This window comes from Bos taurus, chromosome 24 (assembly GCF_002263795.3).
Source record: "Bos taurus isolate L1 Dominette 01449 registration number 42190680 breed Hereford chromosome 24, ARS-UCD2.0, whole genome shotgun sequence".
Lineage (NCBI taxonomy): Eukaryota > Metazoa > Chordata > Mammalia > Artiodactyla > Bovidae > Bos > Bos taurus.
Window position 1 is genome coordinate 50107558 of NC_037351.1, and position 14654 is coordinate 50122211.

General features: G+C 47.4%; 1 protein-coding gene across 4 annotated transcripts in view; it reads left to right on the plus strand.

The window, feature by feature from the left end:
* Window positions 1–231: 231 nt before the first annotated feature.
* Window positions 232–14654, plus strand: part of MAPK4 (mitogen-activated protein kinase 4) — a 173291-nt gene continuing 158868 nt past the window's right edge. For 2 of the 4 annotated variants that reach the window (XM_024984293.2, XM_024984294.2), the window contains exon 1: window positions 688–852. The gene's annotated coding sequence lies outside the window, so the exon portion shown is untranslated. The other 2 variants (XM_010818866.4, XM_059880851.1) reach the window with 2 other exon arrangements.

Sequence of the window (14654 nt, forward strand, 5' to 3'; positions counted from 1 at the left end):
TTCTGTTAGTTTTATCCCGGTCGTGCAAAGGAGCACAGATTCACAGCCCGGGCGCCAGGCTCTGGACTGGTGCACGTGCGCTCGGTGCCCCTCAACCTTCGGCGGGGTCCCCTCTACCGCGCCACCCAGTCCGGGCTGGCCCCTTCTCCTCCCGGGCGTCCCCGCCTCCGGCCGCCGCATCAGAGCGGGGCGGACCCGGCAGAGAGGCCAGGGTTTCGGCCGAGCGCAGAAGCACTCCGCTTCCCGCCGCCCCATCCCTCGCGGCAGAGCTCAGGGGGGTCCCCTCCCCCGGGGAGGAGTGAGGACGGGCTCCAAAGGTGATGGAGTATTCTGGGGAGCGTGCTCCCAGGCAGGAAGGGCAGGCTACCCCGGGGAGCTGGGCTCGACTCAGAGAACGCGAGTCCCAGGCCCCCCAGGTGAGGTTGCCTCCGAGAGGGCTGGGTCGGAGAACGCCGGTCTACACTGCGCGCGCTCCGCCCCGGAACAGCGCGGCGGAGCGGCCCCAGGGCTTGCGGGAGGAGGGAGCCGGGCGCGCGGGGGAGGCAGCCGCCCCCTGCCGCCCGAGGCCGGGCTCCCCCGCTCGCCCGCCGCCGCAGCAGGTGGGGGCCCGGCGGGCCGGGGGCGGGGCCCAGTTCGGGGCGGAGCCGCGGCGGAGAGCGCGGGGCGGCGAGGACCCGGGCCGGGGCCAGAGAGGCAGCCGGAGCCGGAGCCGCGCGCCGGGCTGTCCGGGCGCCCGCGAGAGCTCGCCGCGCGCCGGGGCTGGGACCGACTGGGCAGAGCGCGCCGGCGCCGCGGCCGCAGACAAAGGCGCCGCTCGCTCCCGGGCCGCCGCGCTCTCGGGCTCTGCCTTGGGTAAGTGGCTCCCCCCTGCGTCTTCTTTCTTCTCCCGGCAGCCTGCTCCTCTCGGAGTTCCACGGGCTCCCGAGGAGCCGGAGAGAAAGGAAGAAATGACACTTCCCCGCTCTCTCTGCAGTCCTCATTACACCTTTAAAAAAAATTCCTGAACAAAAACCCTAGCCGATTTCACACTCGCGAGTTTCCGAGCGGTGGGACGTCTCCCGTGGGATCGGCGCCGCCGCCCTCTGTGACCCCTTGCTCCGCCGACTGAGCGCGCGGGTGTAGACCCTGGATCGGCGGTTTGGACGTGAAAGTGGACGGTGGGCTGCCCCGGGGCGGAGGGGCGGGGGGTGTAGGGGAGGAGGTCGTGGGGACCGATTGCCGGGAGGGAACCCCCATCTCCAAGGACTGCTCGGCGCGTTCTGGAGCACCGAGGGGCAGTTCGCACTGTAAGTTCAGATTTGGATCTCGGTTATGGGGTCTGCCCCAGTCCCCTAGCACCCTGCTTTCCAGCCTTCTCCCTGTCTTGTTCAGGGTTAATATAGCGCCCCCTACGCCCCACCCCACCGAAGCGCCCACTCTGCCCCTTCGCGGCCCCAGGGCGGGGGCTCCGAACGCCTGAGAGGGAGGAAGCCCCGCCGCGTTCCCGGCTGGGGGAACCCCAAACGCGTATCTGCGGCGGGAGGGCGGGCGGCTGCAGGCGGAGGAGATTTGACATCACAGCGTGGTCCCCGGCCGGCTCCCCCAGCCTCTTTCCGGGCTGCCCTCCGTCAGAAAAGGAATCCCGGCTGCCTTTTTTTTTTTTTTTTTTTTTGCTTTTGTTCTGCCGGTAACTCTCCGGAATCCTGGGAGAAGCCCGGGCGGGCCGATATCCCCGGGAGGGGGACCTTGGCGGAAGCTCCAGGTGCAAGCCCAAAGTGACAATTGGAGGCGGCAGCTGTCTCCCGCCCCCGAGTGGGGAAGAGATCCCGATCACTGATCAATGCTGGGGAGCAGGCAGTGGGTCGGCCGCCTGCCGAAGAGTGGGATGTCTGCCGCGGCCGCGCGCCGTCACGCGCCGCTCCCGCACTCTCGGAAACGCTTCCTCGAAACGCGCATCGCCATTCACGGATCTGTGTCTGGGACTTGATTAATGTCACCTCTGCCCGGGTTCTCTGAGGAGCGAGCGTCTGCTTCTATTTAATTTAATAGCCTTTTATAGGGGCCTACTGTGTGCAAGAGATACTTAATGGAGCGCCTACTGTGTGCAAAGCAGGTGTGTTACGAACTTTTCAGTTTAGCGGAGTTTATTGAGTACTTACTGTATTCACGGTACCGATGCTCTGACCGTATCTTAATAGATATTTACTGAGCAACTACAGCGTACAAGGACGTTTTTCTTTGTTTTGTTGCTGAAGGGCTGCCCAGTGTATCTTTGGGGGCAGGGGACACGTCGAGGCAAGGAAGCCAAAATATGTCTTCTAACCCTTCAATTCCTTTGGTAACCTGCCTTTAACCTTCCCGGACTGCTTGCTGTGTGGTGTAGGAAGAGCTGGTCTGGTACACTCCAGCTTGAGGGGTTTATCAGACGGGAGCAGGGCAGAATAATGAAAAGGACCTCTTTCCAATTCAGTTTCCTCACTTTAAAAAGAAGGAGGGAGGAGGCGGTTCTCTTTGTGCAAAGCACGGTGGTAGTTATTGCAGGAAATCAAAGGTTAATGAGGCAAAGCATTGACACTTAGAGGGGGGAAAGTCTATGGTGGGGACAGAAAGACAAAAGACAATCAAACCAGGAAGCTTGTGGGGTGGAGCATGAAGATAGGGCCAAGTTAGACCACTCAGCCACTGGCTCCAAACCATGACCCTGTTGAGAGTGGCTTTAAAATTCTATCTTTCTGGTGGCTGGGGACATAGAGGCAGAATCAAATGGTCTGAGGGTCCTATCTAGTAAGAGATTAGATCTGAGTCTGTTACTCTGATGGGATCTTGAGACACACTGGAATATCCAGATTGGCAAGAAAACCATGGGTCCTCAGCCTCTTGGCATATAGTTGTTGTATGGTGACTGCAGCCATGAAATTAAAAGACGCTTACTCCTTGGAAGAAAAGTTATGACCAACCTAGATAGCATATTCAAAAGCAGAGACATTACTTTGCCAACAAAGGTCCATCTAGTCAAGGCTATGGTTTTTCCAGTGGTCGTATATGGATATGAGAGTTGTACTGTGAAGAAAGCTGAGCACCGAAGAATTGATGCTTTTGAACTGTGGTGTTGGAGAAGACTCTTCAGAGTCCCTTGGACTGCAGGGAGATCCAACCAGTCCATTCTAAAGCATATCAGTCCTGGGTGTTCTTTGGAAGGAATGATGCTAAAGCTGAAACTCCAGTACTTTGGCCACCTCATGTGAAGAGTTGACTCATTGGAAAAGACTCTGATGCTGGGAGGGATTGGGGGCAGGAGGAGAAGGGGACGACAGAGGATGAGATGGCTGGATGGCATCACCGACTCGATGGACGTGAGTTTGAGTGAACTCTGGGAGATGGTAATGGACAGGGAGGCCTGGGATGCTGTGATCCGTGGGGTCACAAAGAGTCGGACACGACTGAACGACTGAACTGAACTGAACTGATAGGCTGTTATCAGGAAAATGTAGACTAGTAGGTATGATGTAGTCTAGTTGGAGTTCTTGTGATAAGCACATAAACGGGTGGCTTGGGCAGCGTACATGAAAAGCTAGGAGCAAAGTCTTCCTAGAATTTAACGTCAAAAACAAAATTCTATGCTCATGGAATTGTGGCTTTCCTTTATCAGACAGTGAGAAATTCTCTGTGTCTAGTATGGTTGTCTTTTTAACTTCAGTTCAGTTCAGTCGCTCAGTTGTGTCTGACTCTGAGACCCAATGGACTGCAGCTCGCCAGGCTACCCTGTCCATCACCAACTCCCGGAGCTTTCTCAAACTCATGTCCATTGAGTTGGTGATGCCATCCATCTCTCTCATCCTCTGTCATCCCCTTCTCCTCCTGCCTTCAATCTTTCCCAGCATCAAGGTCTTTTCCAATGAGTGAGTTCTTCAAATCAGGTGGCCTAAGTCTTTTTAACTTGGCCTCCAGAAGTTTCTGGTAACTGCTTTTCCCTAGCTTCTTGGTAGGTTGATCTTTTTCTTCCCAAATCATTTCCAATCGCCCTTGGGGGGAAAAATTTTTTTTTTAAACTACAAGTTATTAATTTTTTGTTATGAACTTGAAAGCCCCCTTCAGATCTTTTCTGGAAGTAGCCCCATTGTGAAAGATACCTAGGAAGTATAGTAAGCACTAGATGAATGACTTGGAGGCCCTGTACTTATAAGAGGAGGGAGGGAAAAAAAGGTCAAAATCAGTCTATTTTCAGGGCAGGAATAGAGACATAGACACAGAGCACAGACTTGTGGACACGGGAGCGGGGGAAGGCGAGGGTGGGGTGAACTGAGAGAGGAGCACTGAAACATACGCTGCCATATGTGAACAGACAGTGGGAAGTCGCTGCAGAAAAGTGGGCGCTTGACACGGTGCTCTGGGACCACCTAGAGGCGCGGGCTGGGGTGGGGAGGGAGGGGCACGAGGGAGGGGACATGTGTACACTTATGACTGATTCATACTGTTGTATGACAAACCAACGCAACATTATAAAGCAATTATCCTCTAATTAAAAAAAAAAGTCGGAATCAGGAATTACAGGGAAAAATATGAACTGGCCTTGAAAGACAGAATGTGATTTAGATAAGCAAAGAAGATGAACAAAGACCTCCCTTCTAAATTGATGGAAAGGATGTCAGCCTAAGGGTGATGAAAACCAACCATCTCTTGAGCACTTTAGAAATCTGACAGCTCTTCATCTGGAAGAGTTTCGAAGCGCTGCCCGATCTTTAGCTCTGTGCCCAGTGCTTTGCGAGGTGTCAGGTGGGGGCTTCACCTAGCCTGGCCTGGTGTTCACTGTAATTCCCATGGCTGGTGGCTGGTGAGAACCCTTGTCTCCTGTTCCAGCTGCAGGGAGCACTGCATCCCTACCATTCTTTCCAACATTCCTAGGGTTTTTTTCACCTGAGCCGAACTTGATTGTAATCTTCTTCAAAGCCAAGAATGTAACTTGGTCTTTTCTCTACATCCTTCCCTCCCTGGAGGCTCAGGCGTAGTCTGCAGGGTAGGTGACTTTTATTCCAGAACCCTGGATTGTCCATTCCTTCCACCTTTCCCTACTTCCTCAGGGCCTGACCTTTCTCCCTCTCTACCACTTTCAGCTCCTCAGAGCCTTTCACTGTATGAAAACTCAGGACAAAACCAACCTGTCATCATCTCCTTTCTCTTGACTAGGAGTGTAGGTCACTGTTCTGTCTTCCAGGGGTCCTTGCACTTTAAACCTCATTATGGAACGAAAGGCCTTATCCACCATGAGATTTCAGGCATAGACAAGTGGCTGGTGGAGGTACCTGGGGAGGCGAAGTGCCTTTCCTGTTGCTTCTGAAATGCCGCTGCTACCACCTCCTTTTGTAGCCAGTCTTGGCAAAGGTCCCTGTGGGCCCACAATCCACAAAAGTCTGGAGCCTTCGTTGCTTGGTGGCCGGCGTGGCGGCCAAGGTCAGAGAGCAGTCCTGCCTGTGCTGTCAACCTGGCCTTCACTCGCTCTGTTCTTTAAAGGTTAATCCTTTTCCAGACAGGATTCTTTCTTCCTTCCCTACATGTGCCATTATTCTAAGGCTGGGATTCTCAACCTGAGCACTCTTGGTGTCGTGAGCTGGGACATTCGTTGTGGGACCTGTCCTGTGCATTGTAGAATGCTCAGCAGCAGCCCTGGCCTCTACCCACTAGATGCCAGTAGCACCCCACGTCCCCTCCCCAAGTTGTGACAATGAAAAGTGCCCCCAGTTATTATCAGATGTCCCCTGGGGAGCAGAATCACCCCTGTTGTGAATAGCTGTTCTGAGGGTACTGGTCACTCTGTACAGCGCTATGTGACCATTCCCACTTTTCTGGAAGAGGCCTCCTTTATTGTAACTTGGTTTTCAAGATGGGTGACTTGGTAAATATAAGGTGTGTGTGTGTGCTGAGTCACTTCAGTCGTGTCTGACTCTTTGTGACGCTATGGACTGTAGCCCACCAGGCACCTCTGCCCGGGGGATTCTCCAGGCAAGAATACTGGGGTTTGTTGCCATGCCCTCCTCCATGGGATCTTCCTGATGCAGGGATAGAACCTGGGTCTCTTACACCTCCTGCATCAGCAGGCCGGTCCTTTAGCCACTAGAGCCTCCTGGGAGGCCCACAGGTGTGTAATGTACATTGTGGATTTTCCATGTGAATAATTTCCTAAATCAGAATAAACATCCTTTGCAGGTCACATATCCTAATCTGGTCATCAGTCAATCTTTTGAGACAAAGCAACAACAACCACCCCCCTCCCCCCCAAAAAAACACAAGACACCTCTCAGCTTCTTCCCCTAGCATGTGTTTGATTTATGTAGCAGAAATGCAGGTAGTAGAACCACTGTGGGGAACCACAATTGCCCACAGGGCCATCCCAGCCCACTGCTCGGACAGTGGCTGGTGGGTGGTAGTGGGGGTGGGAAGTGGTGGGCGAGGATCCAGTTCTGGTGGGATCGGATGCTTGTGTAAACTGTCCTGTTTACGAAAAACAATGACCACGTGAGTGTCACTGGCCCTGGATGGGGCTCTGAGTTTTCAGTTTCATTCTCTTCAGGTGAAGCTGGCTCTGGGCATCGTTGATGGCAGTGGCTGCACAAACAGGAATATAGAGGCTTGCTGCTACCCGTGACTGTCAGGAACTGAGAGAAGCTTCTCAAAGACTTGACTTCAGGAGAGCACAGGGATCAAAACGGGATGGTTGAGCACAGGGTAGCCAACACTTCTGTTCCTATCTGCCTTCAAAAGTAGAACTTCCACAGCGTTAGCAGCAACCGCATCTTTGTGGGATGGAAGAAGGGGCATGGCTCGTTCAAGTTTAGCAGCAGGATTCTTGAGTTCTGTCCAGTAAATGGAAGTAACTTAATGGGCCTTGTAAGTGAGTTTGGTCTGCTGCCCAAGTTATTGCTTCCGAAAGTGACTGAAACTCTTTTTGGGGTCACTATAATCATAGTTGAAAAGTTTACAGTAAGATTTGGATTCAGACTTCTATCTTGGACCACCCCAGTGTGGGGTGAGACTTTTCCTGTCATTGAAACAGGCCAGATAGGAAATATCTTCTGGGGGCAAGGTGGGAAAATAACTCAAGTCCTTAAATACTTAATGAAACAAACAAATAAAACCCCTCTATATTTCAGGCTTTTCATTCGTCTACAGTCTTTTTCCTTAAACTGACCTATTTTCAAGGAGGAAGAGAAAGTGCTATGATTTGTATCTAAATGTGCCTGGCTCTGCATGAAACTGATCTGCCAATATTGCCATTGTCTACGTTTAACAAAAATAAAGACTCTTATTAGAAAATTTGATGTAGGAGGGATTCTTTGAAAAATTAGTAGTTTTTCTATTTCTGTTTGAAGTGATTCAAGTTTTATAAAACTTTTCAAGAATCAAGATCAGTTTGGAGAGTTGGAGTCAAATTTACACATTATCTAAGAATGTAGACCTGCAAGGGATCTTGGGGGTCAGTGACCAGCTCTCCCTGCCCCACTGTGTAAATGGGGAAACTGAGGCTGAGAGGTGGTTTGCCAAGGTCACACAGAGGTCAGGGCCATGGCTGAGCAAGGAGTCAGGAGTTTGTCCCATTCTCTCGGACACTCAGTACCACTGGGGAAATAACTCGAGTACTTAAAAACTTAATAAAACAAACAAATAAAACCCCTCTATATTTCAGGCTTTCCATCTTTCTAGGTGAATGTTGGCAGAGGAAGAGTCAGGAAGGAAAAGAGCTTGATAACTTGTCTGATTTCCATGTTGCCTAATCCTGATAGAACTAATCACTGATTCAGACTGATTACATCTGTGCCAAAGGTGTGTGCATGTACAGGTCGCACTGAATAAAAACTGAAACAGTTGGATTAGTGGAACGAGATTGTTTTATAAAACTTCCTATGTACAGCACAGTGACTATAGTTAGCAATGCTGTATTATATGTTTGAAAGTTGCTAATAGAGTAGATCTTTAACATTCTCATCACAAGAAAAAAAATTGTAGCTATGCCTGGTGATGACTTATTGCTGGTGAACAGTCCTGGTATATATACAAATATTGGATCATTGTTTTACATCTGAAACTAATACAGTGTTACATGTCAATTACATCTCAATAAAATATTTGAAAAAAATTTTAACTTTCTTTAATGTTTTATATTGTCTTTACAGTAAAGAGAATGAAACATTTCTTTCCCTATTGGGGAAAGGAGTACGGGTTCATTATGGAAAGTAGCAAGGTGAATGAAAATGACCCTTCTACCTGTAATAGACTGATCTGATCACATTGTGCCATGTTTGTTTTTAGTGTTTTTCCCTCAGCTCGTTTTTAAACACAATTGAGATGATGCTGTGTTGTGCTGTGCTAAGTAGCTTCAGTCGTGTCTGCTCTATGAACTGTAGCCCACCAGGCTCCTCTGTCCATGGAGTTCTCTAAGCAGGAATACTGGAATGGGTTGTCATTTCCTCCTCCAGGGAATCTTCCAGACCCAGGGATCCAACCTGCATCTCTTAAATCTCTTACGTTGGCAGGCGAGTACCACTAGCGCCACCTGGGAAGCCCATGCATATAATTTTAATTTTTTATCTTGCTTTTTCTCAGCTCATATTGTAATAAGCAATTTCCATGTTATTACAAATGCTTTGTAAACATATTTTTAGTGACTATGCAGTTCAGTGCTTTGGAACCCTGTTAACTTATTACAATATTTTGTTATTAGTGGCCATTATTTTCTCCCAAATCTGATCACTGTGTCATGACAGTGAGTAGCTTTGCATTCATACTTTTTAACAATTAGGATTGTTTTCTTAGTAAATATTTCCAGATAGTGAAATTAGTCAGCCAGGGGAAAGCACCATGTTAATACCTTGCTTTCCAGAACTGGAAATGATTTTACCATATCATTGACAACACAGGGTCTTTTATTTTTTTAAACTATTTAAGGTGAAAAATATGTTGCTTTCATTTGCATTTTGGTTACCAACACGGCTAAACATTTTCTCCGTAAGAATTGTTACCTGTTTGTATTTTTTGTTAATTATCTACTTTTCTATTTGGGTTTAGTGCTTTAAAAAAAAAATGATCTGCTTGTAGAAAACCCATTTTTAAAGAGGAAAACAATAAACCTCTGATTGCATGGATATTTTATGAAGGGTTCCATCTAACCCTAATGTTCCACAGTTGCAATACGTCACAGGCTGTATTTCAGGCTGAACTCTTTGTCACAGTGATGGAGCTGCCTGTTCCATTCCCGAAGCAGGCTCGGGTGGACCGGGAGCTCCATCGTCTTGTCCAGCCAGCAGGCAGGGAGCACTTATTCAGTGCTTCCCAGGCACTGAGTTCTCAATCCTTACTTTGTGAAGTGAGTACTGTTTTACTATATCCATTTAGATATGAGGAGAGTGATACACAGAGAGGTAAAATAACCATGGTCCCATATACCTTTTAAAGGGTTCTGATCACCAATTCCAGCATACATGGGGTTTTTGCCACACATCTGATAAATCCTCTGTGACACCAGCTGGGTGTCCTGAGGTTCAACTTGAGTCTAACCCTCTACCTGAGATAGCATCAGATCTGATGGGTTATGGGCTCAGTCCCACAAGACTGCCCTCCAGCTCCAGTCTCAGGCCAGGTTGTCACCTGTGTCTCTGACAAAAGTGAAAAGTGTTAGTCGCTTAGTCATGTCTGACTCTTTGTGACCCCATGGACTGTGGCCCTCCAGGCTCTGTCCATGGAATTCTCCAGGCAAGAATACTGGAGTGGGTTGCCGTTTCCTTCTCCAGGGGAATCTTCCCAACCCAGGGATTGAACCTGGGTCTCCCACTTTGCAGGCAGACTCTTAACTGTCTGAGCCACCAGGGAAGTTAAATCAGAGGTTCTCATGACTCCCTCCTTGAGTTCAATTAATTTGCTAGAGTGGTCACAGACATAGGAAAAGCCATTTACTCTCTAGATTACTGTTTTATTACGAAGGATATTAAAGTATGCAAATCAATAGCCAGATGAAGAGCTAGCCAGGGTGAGGGCTTAACATAGGAGGTTCTGTCCTTGTGGAGTTTGGGGCCCGGCATGGTGGCATATGGAAGCATTCTTGTTCTCCAACCTGGAAGCTCTCCAAACCTTTTGGATTTTTATGGAGGCTTCATTACAAAGGCATTATTGGTTAAATCACCAGCCACTGATGGTTGATTCAATCTCCAGCTCCTCGCCCCAACCTGGAAATCAGGGAGTGGGACTGAAAGTTCCATCTCTTTTTCCATGGTTGGTTTCCTTGACGACCAGCCCCCATCCCTAGGTACTTTCCAAAATCACCTCATGAATACAAACCCAGGTGTGCTGGAATGGGGTTTATTATGAACACAGAGACACCCATTTCACCTTTCTGGCTCTGAAGCAATGTCAGGATCTGAGGACAAAGGACAATATTGTTAACAAAAGATATTGCCATTGCATATATGGCTCAGGAAATTCCAAGGGTTTGGGGAGCTATGAGCCAGGAACCATTGATATGAAGACCATATATATGGAAAACATATTTTGTTCATCGGAATAGGCAGATACATGTTCCTTGTAAATCACAATATTGAATCTATTTATTTTTGGCTGTGCTGGGTCTTTATTGCTATGTGTCGACTTTCTCTAGTTGCAGTGCATGGACTTCTTGTTGCTTCTCTTGTTGAAGAGCACAGGCTGTAGGGCGTATGGGCTCAGTAGTTGTGGCACACGGGCTTAGTTGCCCCATGGCATATGGAATCTTCCTGGACCAGGGATCGAACCTGTGTCCCCTGCATTGGCGGTGGATTCTAAACCACGGGACTGCCAGGGAAGTCCACAGCATTATAACTTTCAACCATTGTTTCCAACCTCTGAGTCTTCCCCAAAGTGATCTGCCTCCATGAGTCTTTGAGGAAGCTGGGTTTAGGAAAACTAGCAACTTTTTATTTACTCCACTGCCTATTACTGGGAGAACTTTGTGTTGTAAGGTAATTTTGTTACCTTAAACGTTTTCTTAACTTTTATGTCTCTTAGCCGCTCTTCTGCTTCTCCATCCTTTTTATATCTCCTAGCTACATCTGGTAGTTCTTCTGACCTATCTTCTAAGTCTCACGGTGTCTCTTCAGCTGGGTCTAATCTGCAGTTAAATCCATCTGTTGCATTCTTAATTTCAGTTACTGAATTTCAGTTCTAGAATTTTTAGCTCTTTTTCAGATCTTTAATGTTACTTTATATAGTCCTGGTTCCTTGTTCTGAAAATTTTAAGCCCAATTTCTATCACCATGAGCACAGTTATGTACTGTATCATTGTCTTACATTCTGTGTCTGGTAATTTTTCCATCTGGGATATGTCTGTTTCTTCTGTTTGGTGTTTGTCCTAATTCTCATGTTGGTTTGTATTTATGTCATTGTATCTCCTCGTGTGCCTTGTTATCTTTGAATGTGTGTTAGATGTGGTTTTGAAAAAAAATATTTGTATAAATACCATATTTCATCAATTAAGTGCATTTTTTTTCACATTTTAATCTCTGAAATTCAGATGTAATTTACAGTTGATCGACATGTATGTTTACAGTTGGTAGCATTTTCCCCTTTTTCATTGGCTCATACCTAAAAAAAAATAGAGCATCATATAATTAGCAGTACTGAAGGTTGATGAAATGAAGTAATCTGAGGCTTTGAATGATACTAAACATGACAAGAGTTCTAGAGAGCCTTTTAAACAACCTCTGCCGGCTTTCCGGGTATCAGCAATCCCAGATCAATTTGGGCACTTGAGATTTTCTAGGGCATTCAGATGACTGGAAGTTTACTTTTTGTTTTCTCTTACTTGTAGGGCTTAGTCACGCCCAACCACAGGCTTGTCAGGCTTTAACCTTGCGGATGCTCTGGGTCCCTGACCCTGTGAGGCTGTGAAGGTGATGCTCAGCTTTCCAGTTCTCTCTTCCTGCTTCACAGATTCTCCCCAACTCGGTAAGAGTGGCTTCTAAGACCTAGGGCCACATCTCAGGCTCATATTCCAGATCTGAAGCCTGAATCCCCCTCTCTGTTGTAAGCTCTTTGATACTTTTGTGTGCTGTGTGCTCAGACGCTCAGTCGTGTCCGACTCTTTGCATCCCCATGGACTGTAGCCCACCGGGCTCCCCTGTCCATGGGCTTCTCCAGGCAAGAATGCTGGAGTGGGCTGCCGTGTTCTCCTCCAGGGGATCTTCCTGACCCAGGGATCAGATTCCAGTCTCTCACATCCCCTACATTGGCAGTTGGATTCTTTAATCACAGCGCCACCTGGGAAACTTCTAGGAATAATTAAAGCATTTCATCTGGGTTTCTTTGTTGTGGTCACTGGGAAGGTTGGTTCTAATTATGCAGTTTATCACTGTCGGAAGGAGGCAGTAGTGAATCTCATCTGTCTTAGAGACTGATGGGAGAGCATGGAATACCAGCTTCTCTTTGCTAGCTCATGGTTAGGGAACTTCCTCCATCCACTCCTAGTATGTCATCTGGATTGTAACTGGAAAGTGGAGGTTGGGATGAATACATTTCCACAAACTGGATATAGCTAAATATAGATATATTTCCCTATATAAAAGAGACGAATTCCTCAGGCTTTTCTTAATAAAGTGGGTGACTTGGCAGAGAAAACGGTTCTAGGAGTTGCTTCTGGATCCCCATCAGTCATGTTTCCATTCGGCTTCTTCCTTCTCATTCATACTGTCCTGCAGAGAGATGGGGATTTAGGACCAAGGACCCTGATGAGGGAGCAAGATGCTTTGTGTTCCAGCAACTGTTAGGAAGTAAAACAAAAAACTAGACCATATTTGAGCTAGGTGAGATTTCTTCCCTTCAGCATGGGCCCCAGCATTTCATTTGGAAAGCGGAATTTCTCACCCCTGGCCGAGGCTACTCCTTGCGGAAACTGACCTGTTGTGTCCACAAGGCTCGGGGTGGCCTTTCCAGAGGACTCTTCTTAAATCTTATTTTTCAAAAGAAGCTCTGTGTTCCTTTCTGGCCTCTCAAAGGCATATGGTTACCTATGTTTTCTCAAAATCAGCTGCCAATTGTATTTTCCCCCTGCCTCAATCCAACCCTTATAGATGTTTTCCCAGCAGCTTTCATGAAGCCAGAGAAATTTACCATGGGTTTCAAACTCTGTATTGAGTTTGAAAAGGTTGGGTGAAAGGGCACAGAATGGCAGGAAGCCCTCCCTCCCACCAAACCAGAGCCTCCTTTGGTTTTTTTGAAGGGGGAGGGCTCTTGTGTTTATTTGGGGATCTTATTTTTTTTTTTCCCTGAAAACCTTAGAACTGTCCTCTCAGAAAATTGCTTCTGCCCAGGGGACTGCAGGTCAGAAGTGTAGCCATTGGGTGTAGTGATGAAAGGTATGTTATCAGGGATCTGTCCTTCTAGAAAGGCTTGTGTGGTGGGGATAGGGTACCCCCACCACCTGTTCAGAGACCACCTCTTACCTTTTGTGTATTCCATGATGATTTATTCAGCTTATTTGGATTTTCATTTACTTTTACAATATTTCACACGTAGGAAAGATTACATATAACTATTGTAACATATTGCATATAACTATGCATATTTCTAGAGATGGAAACCCTCCAATTAGCTTTTAATAACTGTCCTTAGGGACTTCCCTGGTGGTCCAGTGGCTCAGACTCTGCACTCCCAATGCAGGAGGCTTGGGTTCGATCCCTGGTCAGGTAACTAGATCCCACACGTTGCAACTGAGACCCAGAGCAGCCAAAGAGATAAACTGATAAATACACAAATATTTTTAAAAGATAATTAAAAGAATAACTGTCCTTAAGCAACAAGTCCACTCCTGAGTAATTCTAGATTGTAACTGATCCCTTTGGAAGAAATGATAAATGACTTAATTAATTTTGAAGAAACACATTTTCTATTCTCCCAGAAAATGTGCCCCCCTCATGATTATTTTTGGAGGCAGAACTACTAGAAAACCCCACCAACCATAAGAACTTATGAATCAAGACATCTGAAAACTCTTGAGCCTGAAAGGAAGTGAATTAATTCCTTCAGCATGATTCATTTCGGTACAATCCAGCTTCCTTTATTTACCAGTAACTTAGACTCTTAAGCTGATTTTTCTAAAGAGGTATAATTATTTTGACATCAAGGCCATATTCATATATCTCTAACATCAGATTTTCCACTTATTTGAAGCTGAGGTTTTTCCCAGCCATTTTGAGACCGTTTTGTCTGCTAATAAGAGATAATATGCTGTGATTTCAATAACATGTGTAGAACCACGGGAAGTTCCGACAGAGTCAGCTGAGCAAATTCCTGTACTTGTCATAGAGAGCTGCACACTGCCTTCAGAACGTGTCTGTGATGGTGTGCGTGAGAGCTACGTCGCTTCAGTTGTGTCCAACTCTTGGCGGCCCTATGGACTGTAGCCCGCCAGTCTCCTCTGTCCGTGGGATTCTCCAGGCAAAAATACCGGAGTGGGTTGCCCTGCCCTCCTCCAGGGGATCTTCCTGACCCAGGGATCGAACCCGCATCTCTTCTGTCTCCAGCATTGGCAGGTGGGTTCTTTACCACTAGGGCCACCTGGGAAGCCCCAGTAGCCATAGTACCTTTTACCAAACTTTTTACCAAATAGTCAGAACTTTTTAGAAGACTCAGAACAGTAAAGTGTGATAGCTCTTTCAACA